This window comes from Rhodamnia argentea, chromosome 2 (genome assembly GCF_020921035.1).
Source record: "Rhodamnia argentea isolate NSW1041297 chromosome 2, ASM2092103v1, whole genome shotgun sequence".
NCBI lineage: Eukaryota > Viridiplantae > Streptophyta > Magnoliopsida > Myrtales > Myrtaceae > Rhodamnia > Rhodamnia argentea.
Window position 1 is genome coordinate 24,191,708 of NC_063151.1, and position 17,840 is coordinate 24,209,547.

General features: G+C 43.9%; 3 pseudogenes; all 3 read left to right on the forward strand.

Moving 5' to 3' along the window:
* Positions 1-12,710, forward strand: part of LOC115734062 — a 64,092-nt pseudogene extending 51,382 nt beyond the window's left edge.
* Positions 1-12,710, forward strand: part of LOC125313907 — a 63,724-nt pseudogene extending 51,014 nt beyond the window's left edge.
* LOC125313909 lies at positions 5,673-12,710 on the forward strand (annotated as a pseudogene).
* Positions 12,711-17,840: the final 5,130 nt, after the last annotated feature.

Sequence of the window (17,840 nt, forward strand, 5' to 3'; positions counted from 1 at the left end):
AAGCTTCGTCCTATCCTCTTTGTCAATTAAAGCATATGCAATACAACCAAAAACTTTTAGATGTGAATAGTTAACCTTTTTGCCTGACCACTGGTCTCGCGGTATTCCTCCATCCATCACACTAGATGGACTCCTGTTAATCAAATATATAGCTACATCAACTGTAGTAGCCCATAAGTGTAACGAGAGACCCGCATGTAGTCTCATGTATCTTGCACGCTCCAAAATAGTCATGTTCATCCTCTAAGCTAAACCATTCTCTTGAAGAGTTCTAGGAACAGTCTTCAATCCATGTATGCCTTCTCGGCTCAAATATTTTGTAAATTCATTGCTCGTGTATTTACCTTCATTATCGGACTTCAGAGCTTTAATCTGACAACTTGTTTCTTTTTCTACCATGGTCTTCCATATTTTGAAAACCCCGAATACTTATGATTTTTCTCTAAGAGTATAAACTCAATTTTTTCTTGTCACATCATCAATGAAAGTGACAAAATACCTCTTACCACCATAAGAGAGTTCTTGAGCTGGTCCCCATACATCGGTATGGATCAACTCTAACTTTTGGCCTTTATTCTGTCGCCCATTTAATTGAAAACTAACAACCTTTTTTTTTTTTCTATAAATGCAACTTCCACAGAAATTTAACTCAACTTTCTGCAAACCTGGAAGCAATTTTCTTGAGTGTAACTGCTTTACACCATTTTCAACAAGATGTCCCAAACGATAATGCCAAAGAATGGACAAATAACCTATAGCCACTGTAGTTGCAACCATATCAACGATATTGTCTCCCTAGAGAAGGTAAAGTGTACATGTACGCTTTCCGTTTGCTACTACTCTTGCCCCCGAGGTTATCTTCCACCCTCTGCATCCAAAAGTTGTTACCATGACTTCTTGGTCAAGTTTACTAGTTGAAATTAGATTTTTCTTCAACTAGGGAATATGTCCGGTTTCAAGCAAAATTAGACGTTTTCCACTTGATATATTCACAATCATAGTTCCTTTTCCTACAATTGGACATATGTGGCCGTTTCCCATAACCACTTGCTCAAAATCTCCATTGGCATAATCAACGAAGATATCTTTTTGTGAGGTGCAATGAAAAGAAGCATTAGAATCAAGAAATCACTTATCTGTTGTTAAGTCAAACCCCGTAGATAAACACAAATTCTCTAGCAAAGGTTCATCGCTTACTACATTAGCTCCTTGATTCTCTTCTCGTTGCTTCTTTTTATAAGCTTCACACTGAAATCTATGATGTCCTGTCCGGTAACAAAACCATCACTCGTCTTTTGCAACCTCTTTTCTCCCTAGATTGTGACTTGCCATGCCCATTGAATTTTCCTCTACTCTTACTTCTCCCACGGTTCTCTATTGCTAGTGCCGTTGAAGATGCATATATCGAAAACTTATCTCCACCTGAGACTTTCCTTCATATCTCTTCATCCATGATACTACTCACAACATCATCCAGAGTCAAATCATCCTTTATGGTGCTCGAAATTCCCTACACCGCGGTATTGTAACTTTCCGGAAGGGAACATAAAAACAATAAAGCTTGTAGCTTCATATCCAGATTTATACCAGCAGATTCTAACCGACCTGTAACCTATGTGAAACTGTTAATATGCTCTGCAATGTAACCTCCGTCGGATAATTTCATATTAACCAACTTCTTTAGCAAAAATATTTGATTTGATGTGGACGGTTTCTCATAGATATTTGTAAGAATATCCATGGCTTCTTTTCCAGTCTTCGCTTTCACGATGTGATATCTTGTGTTTTTCGCCAGCCTATACAAATCGCACCTAACGCCTTTCGATGAAGAATTTTCCATCCTAATTCTGTTGTCGGATCCACTTCCACAAGTTCGGGTTTCCAACCCTCAAGTGGTGCATAAAGATCTTTCTGATAAAGATAGTCCTATATTTGGAGTTTCCACCATCTGAAATCTTGCCCATCAAACTTATCGATTCTGATTTTATCTTACGCCATACTGTTTGCTTTCAATCTAACGTCACCAAAAAAACCCTCGAAGTTTTCGATTAGCCAATCCGACTCTGATACCGGTTGATGGGAGCGTGCAACAGAAGCCCAATACCTTTACCTGGAAAGATCACCAAGAGGGAGCCTAAGTCCGAGCCCATTAATATATCCAATCAAACCCACATTTACTCAAAAGCTTAAGCTAATAAGTTATGGGCCATCATGGGTATATTAATTGCTTTACACTACTTTGATTCTCCGATGTGGGATTTCTTTAACACAACTCACTCACACGTATATCCTAACAGTCTTCCCTTCACGTGTGAGCTCAGTATTAAGTCCGATTTGCTCCCCCTTAATTCAAGACCCTTCCGCATCAACTTATCTCAAGTTGAATAGCCCAATCTCATGACCATGAAGTCTACCTTTGGGCCCGCTCAATAACCACATGGGACACCAACCATCGGCTCCGATACCGGTTGTTAGGAATCGCATACCAATTCCAAAATAATAATCCAAGCAAACAATCCATGCTAGTAGAATATAATCATGAAAGAACAGAATCGGAAGAACACATCGGAGAATTTGTTATCGAAATTCACCCAAACTTGGGCTACGTCTCCGTATATAGGCATTCTGCGAATCCACTAGTCTTCAAGAAAAATAGGAATACAAGCGATGATCTTCTCACAAGTTCAAGGCAAAAAAGAAATCGAGAATACTCAAGAATGCCGTCACGACCTCTCTTTTCCTTTTTCTCTCTATTTGCTACTTTGCGCTTCTCTCTCTCTCTCTCTCTCTCTCTCTCTCTCTCTCTCTTATGGCGGTTACTATCTTTACACCGCTAATATAAGAGATATAGCTTTTAACCTAGGAGCAAAAAAGGACAAAAGACAAAAAAAAGCCCTTAATGAAATATTGACTTCGCACGCCAACGGGCGGCACATGCAGCAATAGGGCATCTAACTCTTATTGACTTGAACTACCGATTAGCCCCGTAGATAGATATATTCCTTTATCGGTCACATCTGACTTCACAACCGCATCTCACCGAATGGCTTCGGTCGAACTCAAAGAAATTTGGAAGCAATCGGAGGAGTCGCTCGAAGAGGGGGATACTCCGCCCTCTAAAGCGGTTTGTCAATTGAGTCTATTATTTCAATTTTGGTTGGAAAATCACTAACGTGAACGCTAGCCGTTTTACGTGGCACGACCGCCACTGACATGGACAATTTTAAATTTATTTTAACATTATTTTGATTTTTGGTTTTTTTCTATTTTTCTATATTATTCTTTTTCCATTTTTCCTTCTACAAGGGCCTGGTAGAGGGAAAAAAGAAAAAAAGAAAAAAAGTAATGAAGGAAAAATTAATTAAGTGAAAAAATAAAAATGCATAAAAATTCAAAAAATAATAATAAAACATCATTAAAATTTGTCCATTTCAGCGGCGGCCGTGCCACGTAGGACAATCGGCATCTACGTCGGCGATTTTCGGCCATAATTGGCTAGATGGATTCAATCGACAAAACATGAAAATATTTGGGACTTAATTGGGAAAACTACAAGATTTAGGATTGTTTTAATTGACAAAAGTATAATAGGTTTAGGACTTTTTAAACAATCTTTTCAATGCTTAGTTTTGATTCATTTTGCGATATTTCATTACTAAATGCGAGAATCTAATTAGGAAATAGCAATACAATTCAATTGTTAGATGCAGGATTTTTATGAAATCTTGTATTGAATGGTCCTCTCTCATTCATAATATAATTCGTATAAACCAATCCTAGAATCATTTTTTCATTTGTTGTTGAAATGACGCTGAAATTTTGGTCAAGTACTTTTGAGAGAATGACGGTGTATGCCAGTTAAAATTGATCGTTCCTAAAGATACGGGAATCAAAAGTGTATATCCCGCCCTCCGAAGTGGTATGGTATGCTAGAGTGTTTGGCAAGCTAGGACCTTAGCGCTTTTCTTTAAGAGAAGTAAAGGGGAGAGGTGATGGCTATTTGTGATCATGCAGGGGACTAGCCCTATGGATCCCTCGGGACTATACCTACATCAATATGTTGGAACCCTAGGTAATATTCCGGATGAAATTATCCAGAAACTTCTAAACCTGTTACACTTGTGCAAATTCAGTCATAAACCTTTTAATTTGATTAATTTAGCTTATACCTTTCTATACCTTTCTACAATTTATCAATGTAGTCTGTCCGGTCAATTTTGGCCGAAAATCGGCGACATGAACATTAGCCATTCGACGTGACATGGCCGGCACCGACATGAAAAAATTTTGCTAGATTTTCTGTTTCTTTTCTAATTTTTTTATTTATTTTTTCTTTTCTTTTTGCTAGTGGTGAACGCCAGCCATCACTTGTGGCCAGCGATGAGGGCGAGTGCCCGAAATGGCCCCCCTTGCCAAATCTTGGCAAGTTAACCTTGCCGGGTCTCGCCTAGGCGAGCTCGAGAGCCACCCTTGCCGGCCATTGCTCGTGGTCGATGGCTGGCTAGACATTGGCGAAAAGGACGGGGAAAAACAAAAGGAGGAAAAAATTAAAAAAAAAAACTGTAAAAATTATTCACGTCAACATTGATCGTGACTCGTAGAAGAGCCGGTACCAATGTCAACAATTTTTGGCTAAAGTTGGCAACATAGACTACATTAACAAATCATTAAAATACTTAGGACTGAATTAGTACAAGTGTAATAGGTTTAAGATTTTTCTTTTTTTGGTAAGTTTTCCTAATATTCCCGCTTGGAGCTATATGAATTCCGGGCCTTCTATCTTGCCCTTGCTCAAGCGTCGTTCCTTGATTTCAATAGAAATCCTTTTTTCGGAATGTCGACCTCCTCCAATTTCCTTTTTGTTGTTTCCTTCGTAAAGCCGGCTTTATTTATTTTGCCATCCATTTAGGAAGCAGAATTCCGCGAGCCCTTTCTGAATTGCGGAGCACTTGCCGGGTTGCGGATTTGTTCATACAAAACAATTTCTCATCGCAAGGATCGCCCGGCTTACAACCCATTCCGACGTTATTTATGTCACACCCCAATTCTCCGAGAAAAAGGGCATGACACGGCCGTCCTTTTTAATCAAAGGACGCAGCCTCAAACATAGCTCGAACTAAAACCTGATGTTGAAATATATACCTTCATATATATTTGATAAAAAGGTCACATGTCCACAAAATCAGAGTTCATCTACTATAACAAAAAAGATATACATACACGTCGGCGCCGACCGCGTCACGTCGGCGATTTCCAATCAAAATTGGGCGGATGGACTGAATTGGCACAAATGCAAAAGATTTAAAATCCAATCGGCATAAACAAAGTTTATGACTGAATTAACATAGTTATGATAAATTTAGAACCTTTTTGGATAATTCTCATGTTTTTTCCTCCGACCATGCTTCCCATAGGTGAATGGCGAGTTACAGAGATCGGACGCTTACGAAGTGATGGCCCAAGCTAGAGCCGACGCACGGTGCATCCTTTCTGGGCGGTTCTCGAGGGAGAAGCAGTTCGAGTAGACGATCCCGCCGGTGAGGGTGGAGGCCGGCGAGGAGATCACCTACGACAAGTCGACCACCGCGCCGAGGCAGGCCGTCCGCTTCTTCTCCACCCCGCAGGCCGGCGACGGCCACCGGCCCACCGAGAACGCCGGCCCTCTCTTTTTCCTCCCTCCCTTGGTCATGTGCGTCTACATCACCAGCCACCTCGATGCCGTCTTCCCTGTCGAGCACCGCAAAGAGATTCTCTGCTACATCTACAACCACCGGGTACTCTTTCCTCGCGAAAAGAAAGACACCTGGATGGAGAAAATAGCACAGGAGCTTTGAAAGACTTCTGACTTGAAACTCTGTTTATTACCGGCGCTCATTCTGTTGCGGAATGAAGATGGTGGTTGGGGCTTGCATGTGACGCCTGGGAAATTTGGACTATGTAAATTTGCCCGAATTCAATAAAAAGAAGAAATTGAATTTTAGTCGGTGCAAATTTTTGGGATCGCAAGGACATAAGTGACGATTTTTGGACGAGTCCCGAAATGTCGTTCCATTTCGATTTGGTCTCGAAATCGCAGTTGCCGCAACTTAGGATTTTTAATCCTCGCGCCTAAAACTTTTTCCGGACCGAATCTAGCCCGTAGAAATCCAAATTTTACTCCCAATCGGTTGAGCCAAAAATCCGATCAGTCCCGATTTATTGAATTACTCTTCCGCCCCTCTCAATAATGCACATAATGCCAAAACAATTTAAATCCATGGTGGGCGCCACTTGCCATTAATTCCCCCACCAACTAGTCACCCTCAAGTCAACTCACACACACTCTCTCTTCCTTTTTCTCTCTCTCTCCTCCCTCCCTCTCTTCTCACGCCCGACCCCTCTCTTCCTCCTCTTCCTTTTCTTCTTCTTCTTCTTCTTCTTCTTCTTCTTCTTCTTTTTGCGAGGAAAACCCCCTCCCTTCACTGTTCATCTTCTTCCCTCAACTTCACCTTCTCCTTTTTAATTTTTCCTGCAACTTGAGCGACCACCACGCCATCCCGACCGCCGCTTCACCTCCTCCGTCATCGGTCGCCGCTCGTTGAGCTCGGCCATCGCGAGTCGCAAGGACCCGCATTCTCGGCGCCCGAGGCCGTAGCTCGCCGCCTCGTCACCCTCGTCTCTCTCCCGAGCCAACCTCCACCCGACACCCGGTCGCACTACCGCCGTTGCCGTACCGCCAGCCCGTTGTACCACCACAGCCACCTCAAGCTGCGAGATCCGAGGACCCGAGACCTCACCCGACGCCGACCCGAGCCCCTCGCCTCGGCCTCCGTTGCTCCTCGCGCAAGACCCACTAGATCTGGGTGTCCCGACCGCCGGAATCGCAGCCCCGCCGTCGTCCCGAGAGCGTGGAGCCAAGATTTTCCGTTCGGGGGGGAACAGTGCCGTGAACAGTGTTCGGGTGAACAGTGCTCGTGAATTGTAACCGGCGTGAATAGTGCCGCCGGCCGGCCGTAAACAGTAACTCCGGCGGTGAACAGTATTTTCGACATCGGTCTCAAAGTTCGTGCCGAGGAATTTTCAAGGATCGCCAATAATCGTCGCGGGCCGGGTCGAGTTCGTGTCACCGCCGCTCGAGTTAAGACCGCCCGAGCTAGTTAAAATTGTGAGTTGACCCTAATCCTTGGTTAGGGCGCTAATTGCGCCTAGAATTAGTTAGTTAGTCGGTATGGCATTTAGGTAGATTTGATTATAGTCGGATTAGTTAGAAACCCGATTTAGGGTAAATGACCATAATCGATTAAATTAGAATTGTCTGTGGCTAATTGTTGTTAAATGAATTTGATTGTTTGTTGTGATTTGATCGCGAGCGAGCGATAGGTTAAGGACGAGCGATCGATTGGCGACTATAAATCAAATTGGCTAATTAATGACTCGGGTACGAAATTGAGCCTTTATGTGGCCTAATCGAATTGGTTTATTCGTGTTGAATTGATGGCTTTGTTTGGGCGGATCGCCCCGTTAAAATGTTGATTTGAGTACCCTAAATGCTCGTTGAGTGAATTGGTGTTTGTTTGGGAATTAATTGTCACATGTGTCTTTGCAGCGTCTATTTGGTAATCTGCATATGCATATGACCGTGTGCAAAATCAAAGACATATTTTAGCATAAAAATGGCCTTGGGCCGAGTCTTTGAGCACATTGCGTGAGCATCCGGCCTAAATCAAAGAGAATAAATTGATTGATGTGTCGGGTGTGCTGTATGGTCATATGAAGGAACGATGATGGGTTTTCCTGGCAAATTCACTTTGTACACATCGTACCATTTTTATGGAACCACACGACTTGCCAGAAACACGATAATTCACGCCCCGTATGGTACGTACGGTTTTAAGGGATTATCGGATGCCGGTTGCAGCTTGTGATGGACTGAAGCCCCGTATAGGGATGCCTACTTGCCGTGCTGTGCGGGGTGCACTGGATACACTACTTGTAGTAGCCGTTGCCGAGAGGGAAAAGGAACGTAGCACGGTCCTGCCGGAAGAGTGCGAGATCGCATTAATTGTGAGAGTCGATCACGCCGATCGCGTGGATCCTCATCACCGTGGCGCCGTGAGCGCGATCATCGTTAATAAATGGACTTGTGTGGTGTCCGGTGCATGCTTGTGAGTGGGATGCGTGTTCGGTTGGTTGTCCGATGTGGCTGTTGAGTGGAGTCAAGCATTGCATCATGTGTGGCTGAAGGCTGGTAAGTATGCATGTGGGTGATTATTGTCATGTGATATGATGGCTGGATATATGTCTATATCGTGATTTTTATAATCCTCGTGTTTAGGAGGTTCTGGTGAATCGGTGTCCTAACCGAGCTTAGGCTTGATTCACTGAGATTTATATCTCACCCCGTTGTGGGAACCACTTTCGGGTCCCAAGTGATGGAACTTTGCGAATTCCAAGGCCAAGTTGAGGGTAGTCTTTTGGAGTAGATGAGAAGTTAACCTTACCCGACCTAGTAACCTTTTGAAGTCTTAGTGAGCCGCCCCGAAGTATGGGGTTGTATGTATTTCGGTAGCTCAGTAGGGTTAAGACTCATCTGCCGTCTTGTAACTGTACATATTACCTTTTGATAATTTGTCTTGGTATGTATCTCCTGCTATGCTATCCCCGCTTGTTTATATGTTGTGCGGGAGTAAACCGTTTCCGCATGCGTATATTATTGAAAGGTCGATAACGCGCATGGGACGTTATCCTTCGTGACCTCGTGGCGATTTGGTAGGGATGTCGCGGGCTTGAGAGTCGGGGCGTGACATTGCACATTGAAGGTCACAGCACCATGTTCTGCACCACCCTGAGTTACATACGCATGCGCATTCTTGGGGAAGGGCCCGATGGTGGCCCGGACAATGCTTGTACTCGGGCCCGCAAGTGGATTCTTGACCTCGGCGGGGTCACCTACATACCCTCCTAGGGCAAGACTTGGCTCTCGGTAATCTCCCACTCTTCCTTCACTGATCGTCGAAAAATTGTTCTCAGGATTGTTCTGTGCATGTGTTTGAGTGAATCATATATTTGACTTTGTGCTTGTGCTTGTGCTTGTTTGTTGTCTGGTCATGCCTGCTCTGTAGATTCTCAGAATTTTCGATTGGTCTGGAAGCAACCCAATGCCCCCTGAGTTCTGGATCTTGCCTTCATTCCTCCCCATGTATCCAGGTTTGTTTTCCCAGATTTTCTTGATCTTTTCCTTTATGGTATTCTATAGTATTCCTGTACATTTAATTGTACAGTGGTGTTAAGACAAATTTGTTGGACTAATTTTCAAATTGGAACCATGTGACCCTTTTGCTCCACCAACAAGAATACAGCATTGGCCTTTTATTGAAGTCGGCCACCCTTCAAGAATTCCCCTTGGAAGATAGAAAGTTTCAACTTCTGTTTTGTGTAATCGCGTTTCTCCTTAGTTTCATGGATATGTTGTCTGAATTGTCCAATTTCGATTGATGTAGCTAAAATGTGGTGCTACTGTCGGATGGTTTACATGCCTATGTCGTACTTGTACGGGAAAAGATTCGTCGGCCCGATCACCCCTCTGGTCCAACAGTTGAGAGGAGAACTTCAGACTCAACCCTACGACACCATTTGCTGGAGAAAAGTCCGCCATCATTGCACCAAGGATCAGATAGTATGCGGGTCAGCAAATTTTTGACGAAATGATTCCAATTGTTGTTGCAGGAGGATCTCTACTATCCCCATCCATTAGTACAGGATCTGATGTGGGACTGTCTGTACATATTCACTGAGCCTTTTCTCAACCGTTGGCCGTTTAATAAACTAAGAGAAAAGGCTCTTCAGGTGACGACGAAGCACATTCACTACGAAGACGAGAACAGTCGATATATCACAATTGGATGTGTAGAAAAGGTAATGAATACATACATTTAAACAGTGGAGAGAGACCCATAAAATCGCAAAATTTACAGATCATGGGAAACATCAATTAGAGTATATTTTGCTTTGGACTTGGACAGGTGTTATGCATGCTTGCTTGCTGGGTAGAAGACCCAGACGGTGACTATTTCAAGAAGCATCTTGCTAGGATACCGGACTACCTTTGGGTGGGTGAAGACGGAATGAAGATGCAGGTTAGTAGTAGTGTCACTGAACTGTGACAGAATCGGGCTTACACTTGAACTGAGAAATACTTATGCTGCATGTTTGAAAGATGAGAAGATTGATTTAGTAAAGTGAGACCATCTAGAGGAAAGATTAGTATGGTGTTTGGCTCATTCATATGCAGAGTTTTGGAAGCCAAGAGTGGGATACGGGCTTTGCCATCCAAGCTTTGCTTGCCAGTAATATGACTGAGGAGATAGCACCTGTATTAGCTAGAGGACACGACTTCATTAAAAAATCTCAGGTTTGAATTTGATTCTTGCGAGCATCTGCTTGCCTCCAAAGTTTTTCCTAGTTTTCTTGCTTCCTAACATAAGCTGAACTGCATCGATATGTCAACAACATTCCAGGTCAGGGACAATCCTTCTGGTGACTTCAAAAGCATGCACCGTCATATTTCTAAAGGATCTTGGACATTTTCGGATCAAGATCATGGCTGGCAAGTCTCTGATTGCACCGCAGAAGGCCTGAAGGTAATACTGCTATGAACACCTACACTGCATCCGCAGGTTCAATCCAATCCTAAATTGCTCTGCTTCTCACCGAATCTCTTTTCCTATTTATTCAGTGTTGCTTGCTTTTCTCAACGATGCCACCTGAAATTGTTGGCGAGAAGATGGAGCCAGAGAGATTGTACGATGCTGTCAATGTCATACTTTCTCTTCAGGTGAGTACACCATTGTCTTTCTTTTCCGAGCAAGACTTGAGAAAATGTTTGATCTAGATTGGCCAAATTTTGTCTGCTCCATGCATGCGTTGTCCCAAACGCATGTTGCTTTCCAAGTCTTCCTTTGAGTTTCCTAACTTTTATGAGATTCCCATGTGTGATTATAAATTATACTATCATCACATCAACCATGAACTTCACTTTTTCCAGAGTAAAAATGGCGGATTGGCTGCATGGGAACCCGCGGGAGCCCAGGAATGGCTAGAAGTAAGTGTTTAATAAATTTGTTGGAATTCCTTGATTAGTCCTGACAGACACTGACATGTTTCTTTGTTAATAAATTGCTAAATGAGGATATTATTTTCATCATTTGTCACTTGCAGCTCCTAAATCCGACAGAGTTCTTTGCTGACATTGTCGTCGAGCATGAATATGTTGAATGCACATCGTCAGCCATAAGTGCGTTAGTTATGTTCAGGAATTTGTATCCCGGGCACAGGAAGAAGGAGATTGAGAGTTTCGTACCAAACGCCGTACGGTTTCTGGAGAACATACAAAATCCGGATGGCTCGTGGTATGTTCCGTTTCCATTAGGCATTTATGGATATTTTGGATAAATCAAGGAAACAACTGACTAATTAAGCAATTGTTGCAGGCACGGGAACTGGGGAGTCTGTTTTACGTACGGCTCATGGTTTGCGCTTGGAGGACTAGCAGCTGCTGGCAAGACGTATAGCAATTGTGCAGCCATGTGCAAAGGAGTCGCTTTTCTTCTACGAACGCAGTTGCAGGATGGCGGGTGGGGAGAGAGCTATCTTTCTTGCCCGAAGAAGGTAATTTCTAGTGGGACCTTCCACATCATGTTTGGCTTCAGCTGTATTCATTGCACGCTTTTCTGGCAACATGCAAATCTTGAATTCTCTAATGTTCAAATCGGTCGATGCAGGAATATGTACCTCTCGAAGGAAACAGATCGAATCTGGTACACACTGGTTGGGCTATGCTGGGTCTGATTCACGCAGGGCAGGTCAGAGGATGATTTTGTTGTTCGGGTCTCAGTCTCATCGATCAATATTCAAATGAAGTTTCTGACTTTGGTATTTTCATCTACTATCAGGCGGAGAGGGATCCGACTCCCCTACACAGTGCTGCAAAGCTGCTAATCAATTCACAAATGGAAGACGGCGATTATCCCCAACAGGTTTGTACCTTTCTATAACTTGATCTCATCTAAGTGTTGATGTTTCGGAAATGATAAGAGTGCGCACCACCAAGATCCACGGAAAGAATTTCCTGTGCAATATAATCCATACAACTAGGAGAACGCAGAGATGATGTTAGTCCACGCATATTATCTTGCACACAGTTTGTTTAATTCCTCGAAACATTATCGGTACGAGTTGCCTTACAATGAAACAACATGATCGAAGCATGAACTATGCCTGCCATTATTCTTAATAGTCAATAACTTTGGGTTGCAGGAAATCACTGGGGTTTTCAACAAGAACTGCATGTTACACTATGCCGCTTACCGGAACATATACCCATTGTGTGCACTCGCAGAGTATCGTAGACGGGTTCCTTTACCGTCGACAGCCCTTTGAAGAAACAAGGCATGCCATCACAACTTGCCTACTGAGAAAACACAGATTTCATCAGCATAACAGAGTTCGAAACCCATGTATGTGGTTTTTCCTGTATGATAGATCCGAAGGACTTGGGGTCCTAGAACAGAGGATCCTAGCTATGACGACGACGTATCCATAGAGTTTTTTTGGGTCAAACAGTGTATCCAATAACCATAGTTCAATGTAATATAATCTGAACTATTGTTTAAATAAATGTAAATGTTTTCACACGTTCTATTTACACCTTATGCGGCGCATTGGAGCATTTATATTTGTTCTGCTCCTTTTCTTATGGTGTTGAGTGAAAATTGTGTCTTTTCCCCCTCTTTTCTCTCATCCTCTTGATGATACACGAGGTAAGAGAATTTTCATTTATCATATGCAGGTATAGCCCATCTGATATGTATAAGATTCTATGACTGATTGTTCTTAGATCTACTAACACACGATGTACAGACGATGTTGTACTTTCTTTATCATAATGAATCAATTCGGTGCCTCGATTAATGACCGTCGACAACTATCGATTTTGAGCCAAACAGTTATCTAGGCCTGTCAAACTGTCATAACTAACGCATAATCCTAGATGGTCATCACCCTGCATGATTACTCTTAAGTATTCCTTTTGGAGGCTTGGCTCACATGTAATAGACCTGGTAATCATAAATGGTGATCTCCAATAGAAGTGTGGTTTGAGCACAGACAAGGTCCACACTAAATCCGGACGAGTGGTGAAAGAGTGATAGCCAGGGCAAGAGCACTCGGACAAGGTGCAGCTTTTGGCAGGTTGGTAAGATAATGAATGAAGCTGGAATGGACCAAAGTGCGCATTGTTACTACATACCACGGTTAATCCGGAGCCACCGGTCCTAGGCCGGGAGTTGCAGCGGCAGAGAGGAGTGGGATGGCGATCGGAGCCGGATTGGGGCAGGTATTCTCGCCGCACTCTGCGGAGGACCTATGGTGGTCGAACGCAGGTGGCGGATGGGCCATTGTCGTTGCTCTGCTCCTCGTGCTCCTCTGGCATTGCCGGAGGAGGCTGAGGATCTTCTTTTCCTTCCTCTTCCGGTCTACTCCTCCCTCCACTTCCTCCTCCTCCTCCTCCTCCTCTTCCTCCTCCGGGTCTGCCCAAATCAGGTCAGCTATTTCTGTTTGATCACGTTTTGTCCCTCTATGCATTGACTGCGCTCTGGCCGCCTCATTTCTTCCTCTGATTTGGCCGTGTTTCGTGTTGTCGATCTCAAGCCTCCTCTTGAAATAAGTTTTGGTGCGATCGGATTTTCACTGAGATGCTCCCGTTCCTCGTGCCTGCTCTCTTGATGTCCCCCCCCGCCCCCTCCATATTCTGTTGGAGGAATTTGACTTGGAAGTTTTATACTTCCGCAGCAGCGGATTCTCCGAGAACGCGTGGGAAGATGATTTGAGATTTCTGATTCGGAATTTGAAGGAGAGCCATTGTGGAGAGAAGAGATGGGAGGACGTTGTCCAGAAAAGGTGCCATGCCCCGATCCTCGAGCACGCGGTATCCCTACCTTCTTGTCCCTCGGTTCATAAGGATAGCGTCCCAGGCACGCTACCAACCCATGAGATTAACTATGCATGCAGAAACGTACAATATTCCCGGACAAAAACATAAGATAGGGATAGGCAAGTAGGAAAACGCATTAACTCAAAAACATCATTTTATTTACAGTCACGTCATAGGCCAATTGAGATGACTCGTTAATCAGTCCCATACTTCGGGGCGGGGTAGGATCAACTTGTGTTTGCTCCAAATAAGGTCTACGCCACCCTCGCTTTAACCGCTCCATAAGGGCTACTAGTTCCATCAACTCGGACCTGAAAGGTTTGTTAACGATGCGGTGAGATATAAATCTCGGAGAGTCAATGCCTAAGTCTGGTTAGGGCGTTGATTTGTCTAAAACATCCTATCAATCAATCATATCCTATAGTACGGATATCTCAATCACATGCAACTTACCCGCCGGGAAGTCACACAAGGTATGAGGACAACTTGATAAGACAATCGCACCAATTTAACTCATTAGTAGAATATCATATAGCTATCAATCCATAGAATACCACATACGGTTCGATCGACATAATTAAGGCTATTTAGTTAGGCACGCTAGTCGGTGGGTGCCAATACTCTAGTCAATTGATGCTCTTTTTGGCAAGACAATACATCATTCCGTTTCTTTTGGCCATGGCAATCGATAGTCTCCCTAGTACCCCGGGACGGACATATCCGATATCGTCCCATAGTACCCCCAGGCCGACGATCATAATCCCCCTGGTACCCCCGGGACGAATATAATAGGTATCTTGGATATCATCCCTTAGTACCCCCGGGCCGACGATAATGATCCCCCTGGTACCCCGGGACGGATATATTAGATATATCGGATATCGTCCCCTGGTACCCCCGGGCCGACGATAACCATCACATGGCTACACAAGTATGCCAATCGATCACGGCAATTTATCAACTTTCCTTATAGGTTGATGCTCGCACGATCGTACACAAAGACTCAACCCAAGGCCGTTTTCATGTCAATACGTGCAATTGATGCCAAAATATAGTCATACGAATGTATAAAATTGCCCTGTAAGCTCTACACGTATAACAGGGCTATTTACCCCCAAACAAGACATCCAATCCACCAATGGTCGGTCAAAATCTTCAATCGGATAATCGATTTAGACGATTGTCGCGACCCTATTGAAAAATGCCGGCGGGCGAGGTTAGGTTGACGAGCCACACTTCCGACCCGGTTGGCGGTGGATCTTGGCGCGCGGGTCCCTCCCGAGACCCATTACTCGAATCGCGATGTAAAGAAGATTTTTGGATATTGAGATCGACCTTAGTGTGGTCGAGTGACATGTGTATAATGTACATGCATATGAAGTCGCCACCGATCAATTCTTTGGAGGGTATGACCGAGAACCCTATTGAGCGGTCGGGAGAAACCGTTCGATTCTACGAGAACTAGAGAAGTGGGTCCGGGGACTTGGTTACGCCGCAATTCGAATCGACGCCCTTTCGGTTACCGAAATTGAGTGATTTTCTAATCTAAGAATTCATGCAGATGAAATTTAGGACGAGGTAGGCTCTAACGATTCAAGGTATCATGCATACGGGAATTCATTATCCTATCGGTCACAATCAGAAAATTAAATGCGCAATCAAGATAATCTCAATCAAGTCAATCAATCAATCAAACATGGCACATCTAATATGGCCCTATCGGCCCAAAGAAAAGTCCATTCGAGTTCCGGGATGGTTCGGAAAATTTTTTTGGGACCAAGTGCCCAAAAGGGTAAAATGGTCATTTTGAAGGTTCGGGATCCAAAAATCACACAATAGGGTTGGACCAGTTGAATATGGCCATTTCCCATTTTTTGTGATTTTTTGGAATTTTTTGGGATTTTTCTAATTTTTTTGGAATTTTTATTTATTTTTTGAAGAATAGGAAATTTTCCGGATCAATGTAAATCGAACCTCGGAACTTCTCGATCCAGACTATAAGAGTCCCGAATCAACCTAAACATTTTTATAAATTTTTTTTGGGAAAATCTAGGAATTTTTATGAATTTTAGTGATTTTTTGGATTTTTTAGAAAATTTTTATGATTTTTTTATAAATTTTTATAATATTTTCAGACCGGATCAACCCGGTCAACGCCCGGTCAACCCAACCCTGACCCGACTCGCGACTCACTCGACTCAAAACGACGCCGGATCTATTTTCTATATATTTTTTTATTTTTAAAATTATTTTCTGAATATTCGAAATTATAAAAATAAAACGGACGGCCAGGATTAAACCCGAGATTCATTTGGGCCGTCGGCCCATCCTGGATCAAAACGACGACGCTTCTAGCCCCCTATTCTAAACGACGCCGTATCGAATAATGAATGAATGGCCACGATCTAAACTTGGATCTAATCTGGACCGCTCACTCGCCTATTGCGTGAAACGACGACGCATCTGTCTCTAACCCGAACGACGTCGCTCACTACTTATACAAAATGGCATCATTTTTTTTTCTTTATTTTCCATCTAATAAACTAATTATTAGAAATTACAAAAATCTAATCCGACGGTCCAAAATCAAACTATCCTATTTATCTCGGCCGTTGGATCCGGTCCAACTCAACCTATTTGTACGAACGGCTAGGGGGATTGGACGACACCCTGGACCAACCGCAGCTCGCCACATCGGACTTTGACTCGCTGACCAAGCCATGTCGGCTTGTCTTCAACCTCTCGCCGCCGACGCAACCAACGGCCGGGACTCCTCCGGCGAGATCTAACGGTGAAATCTCACCGGAATGACACGAAACCAACACCGGTCGACTCGCCTAACATTCTAGATTAACATATCTCGGAATCAAGCAATTTCATCGGCTAAATCACGATCTATGAACTACGCACAGTCAGCCATAGCCTAGTTCAAACATACAGATTAAGGCCAAATCAAAGCAATTAATTCATACGCTAGCATCATAGGAGGTTCGAGAAACTTACCTCGAGCTCTAATTGAGCTTCTTGTGGCTAGAAAAGCCCGGCCGATGCTCGACCCGACCGCGATAGGTGGAAGGTTCGACTCGGGTGATTCGAGCAAAATCGATGCAAAAATGAGATGCGATCATCGTCAGCAACATTCGGGGATCAAAACGCACACAACAATTGCAACAATCATGCTTGTGACGGTGCGATGCCATGAATGTGCGGAGCCGAGTTCGCGAGATCAACTCACCGATTGTGGAGGTTTCTGGCCAATTGAGCTGGTGCGATCGCTTCCTAGAGTTGGTGCGAAGCTTCTGGACTTGATTGCAGGTCTCGATTTGCTCTGGATTGACGGGACGAAGTGCTCACGGTTCAAGCTCAAGTTCTCGACCACTCGGGCGAGAGAACGAGCTCTCTCTCGCTTTCTCTCTCTCTCTCTCTAGCTCTCTGAGTCCATTGCGAGCACAAAAATGAACCTCTCTCTTCGCGAATCTTCTCGAGCCTTTTATACCAAATTTTCAAAACTTGGCGCGCACGGGAGGAGATCGCCAACTCACTTCGCACGCGTGCAACTCACTTCGCACGTACCCACACGTGCGAAGTGAGTTGGACAAAGAATTGGAACGGAACAGATTCCGTCCAGCTTCGTTTGGCACTCCGGCGTTCACAAATGAGCATGAATTTCACTTGTTTTTGAAAATGTTGACTTTTCTATGCACCGGGGCTTTGATCGGCTCATCGGAGCTCCTCCGGCAACCATTGGTTGTGCCGTTGGTCTCAATCGACGCGTACCACCCCGAGGAACAAAACGCCCACGTTAATTGATTCAATTACCACTGATTGGGCCGTCAATTTGGTCGTCAAAATTCATCATCCAATCTGTAGA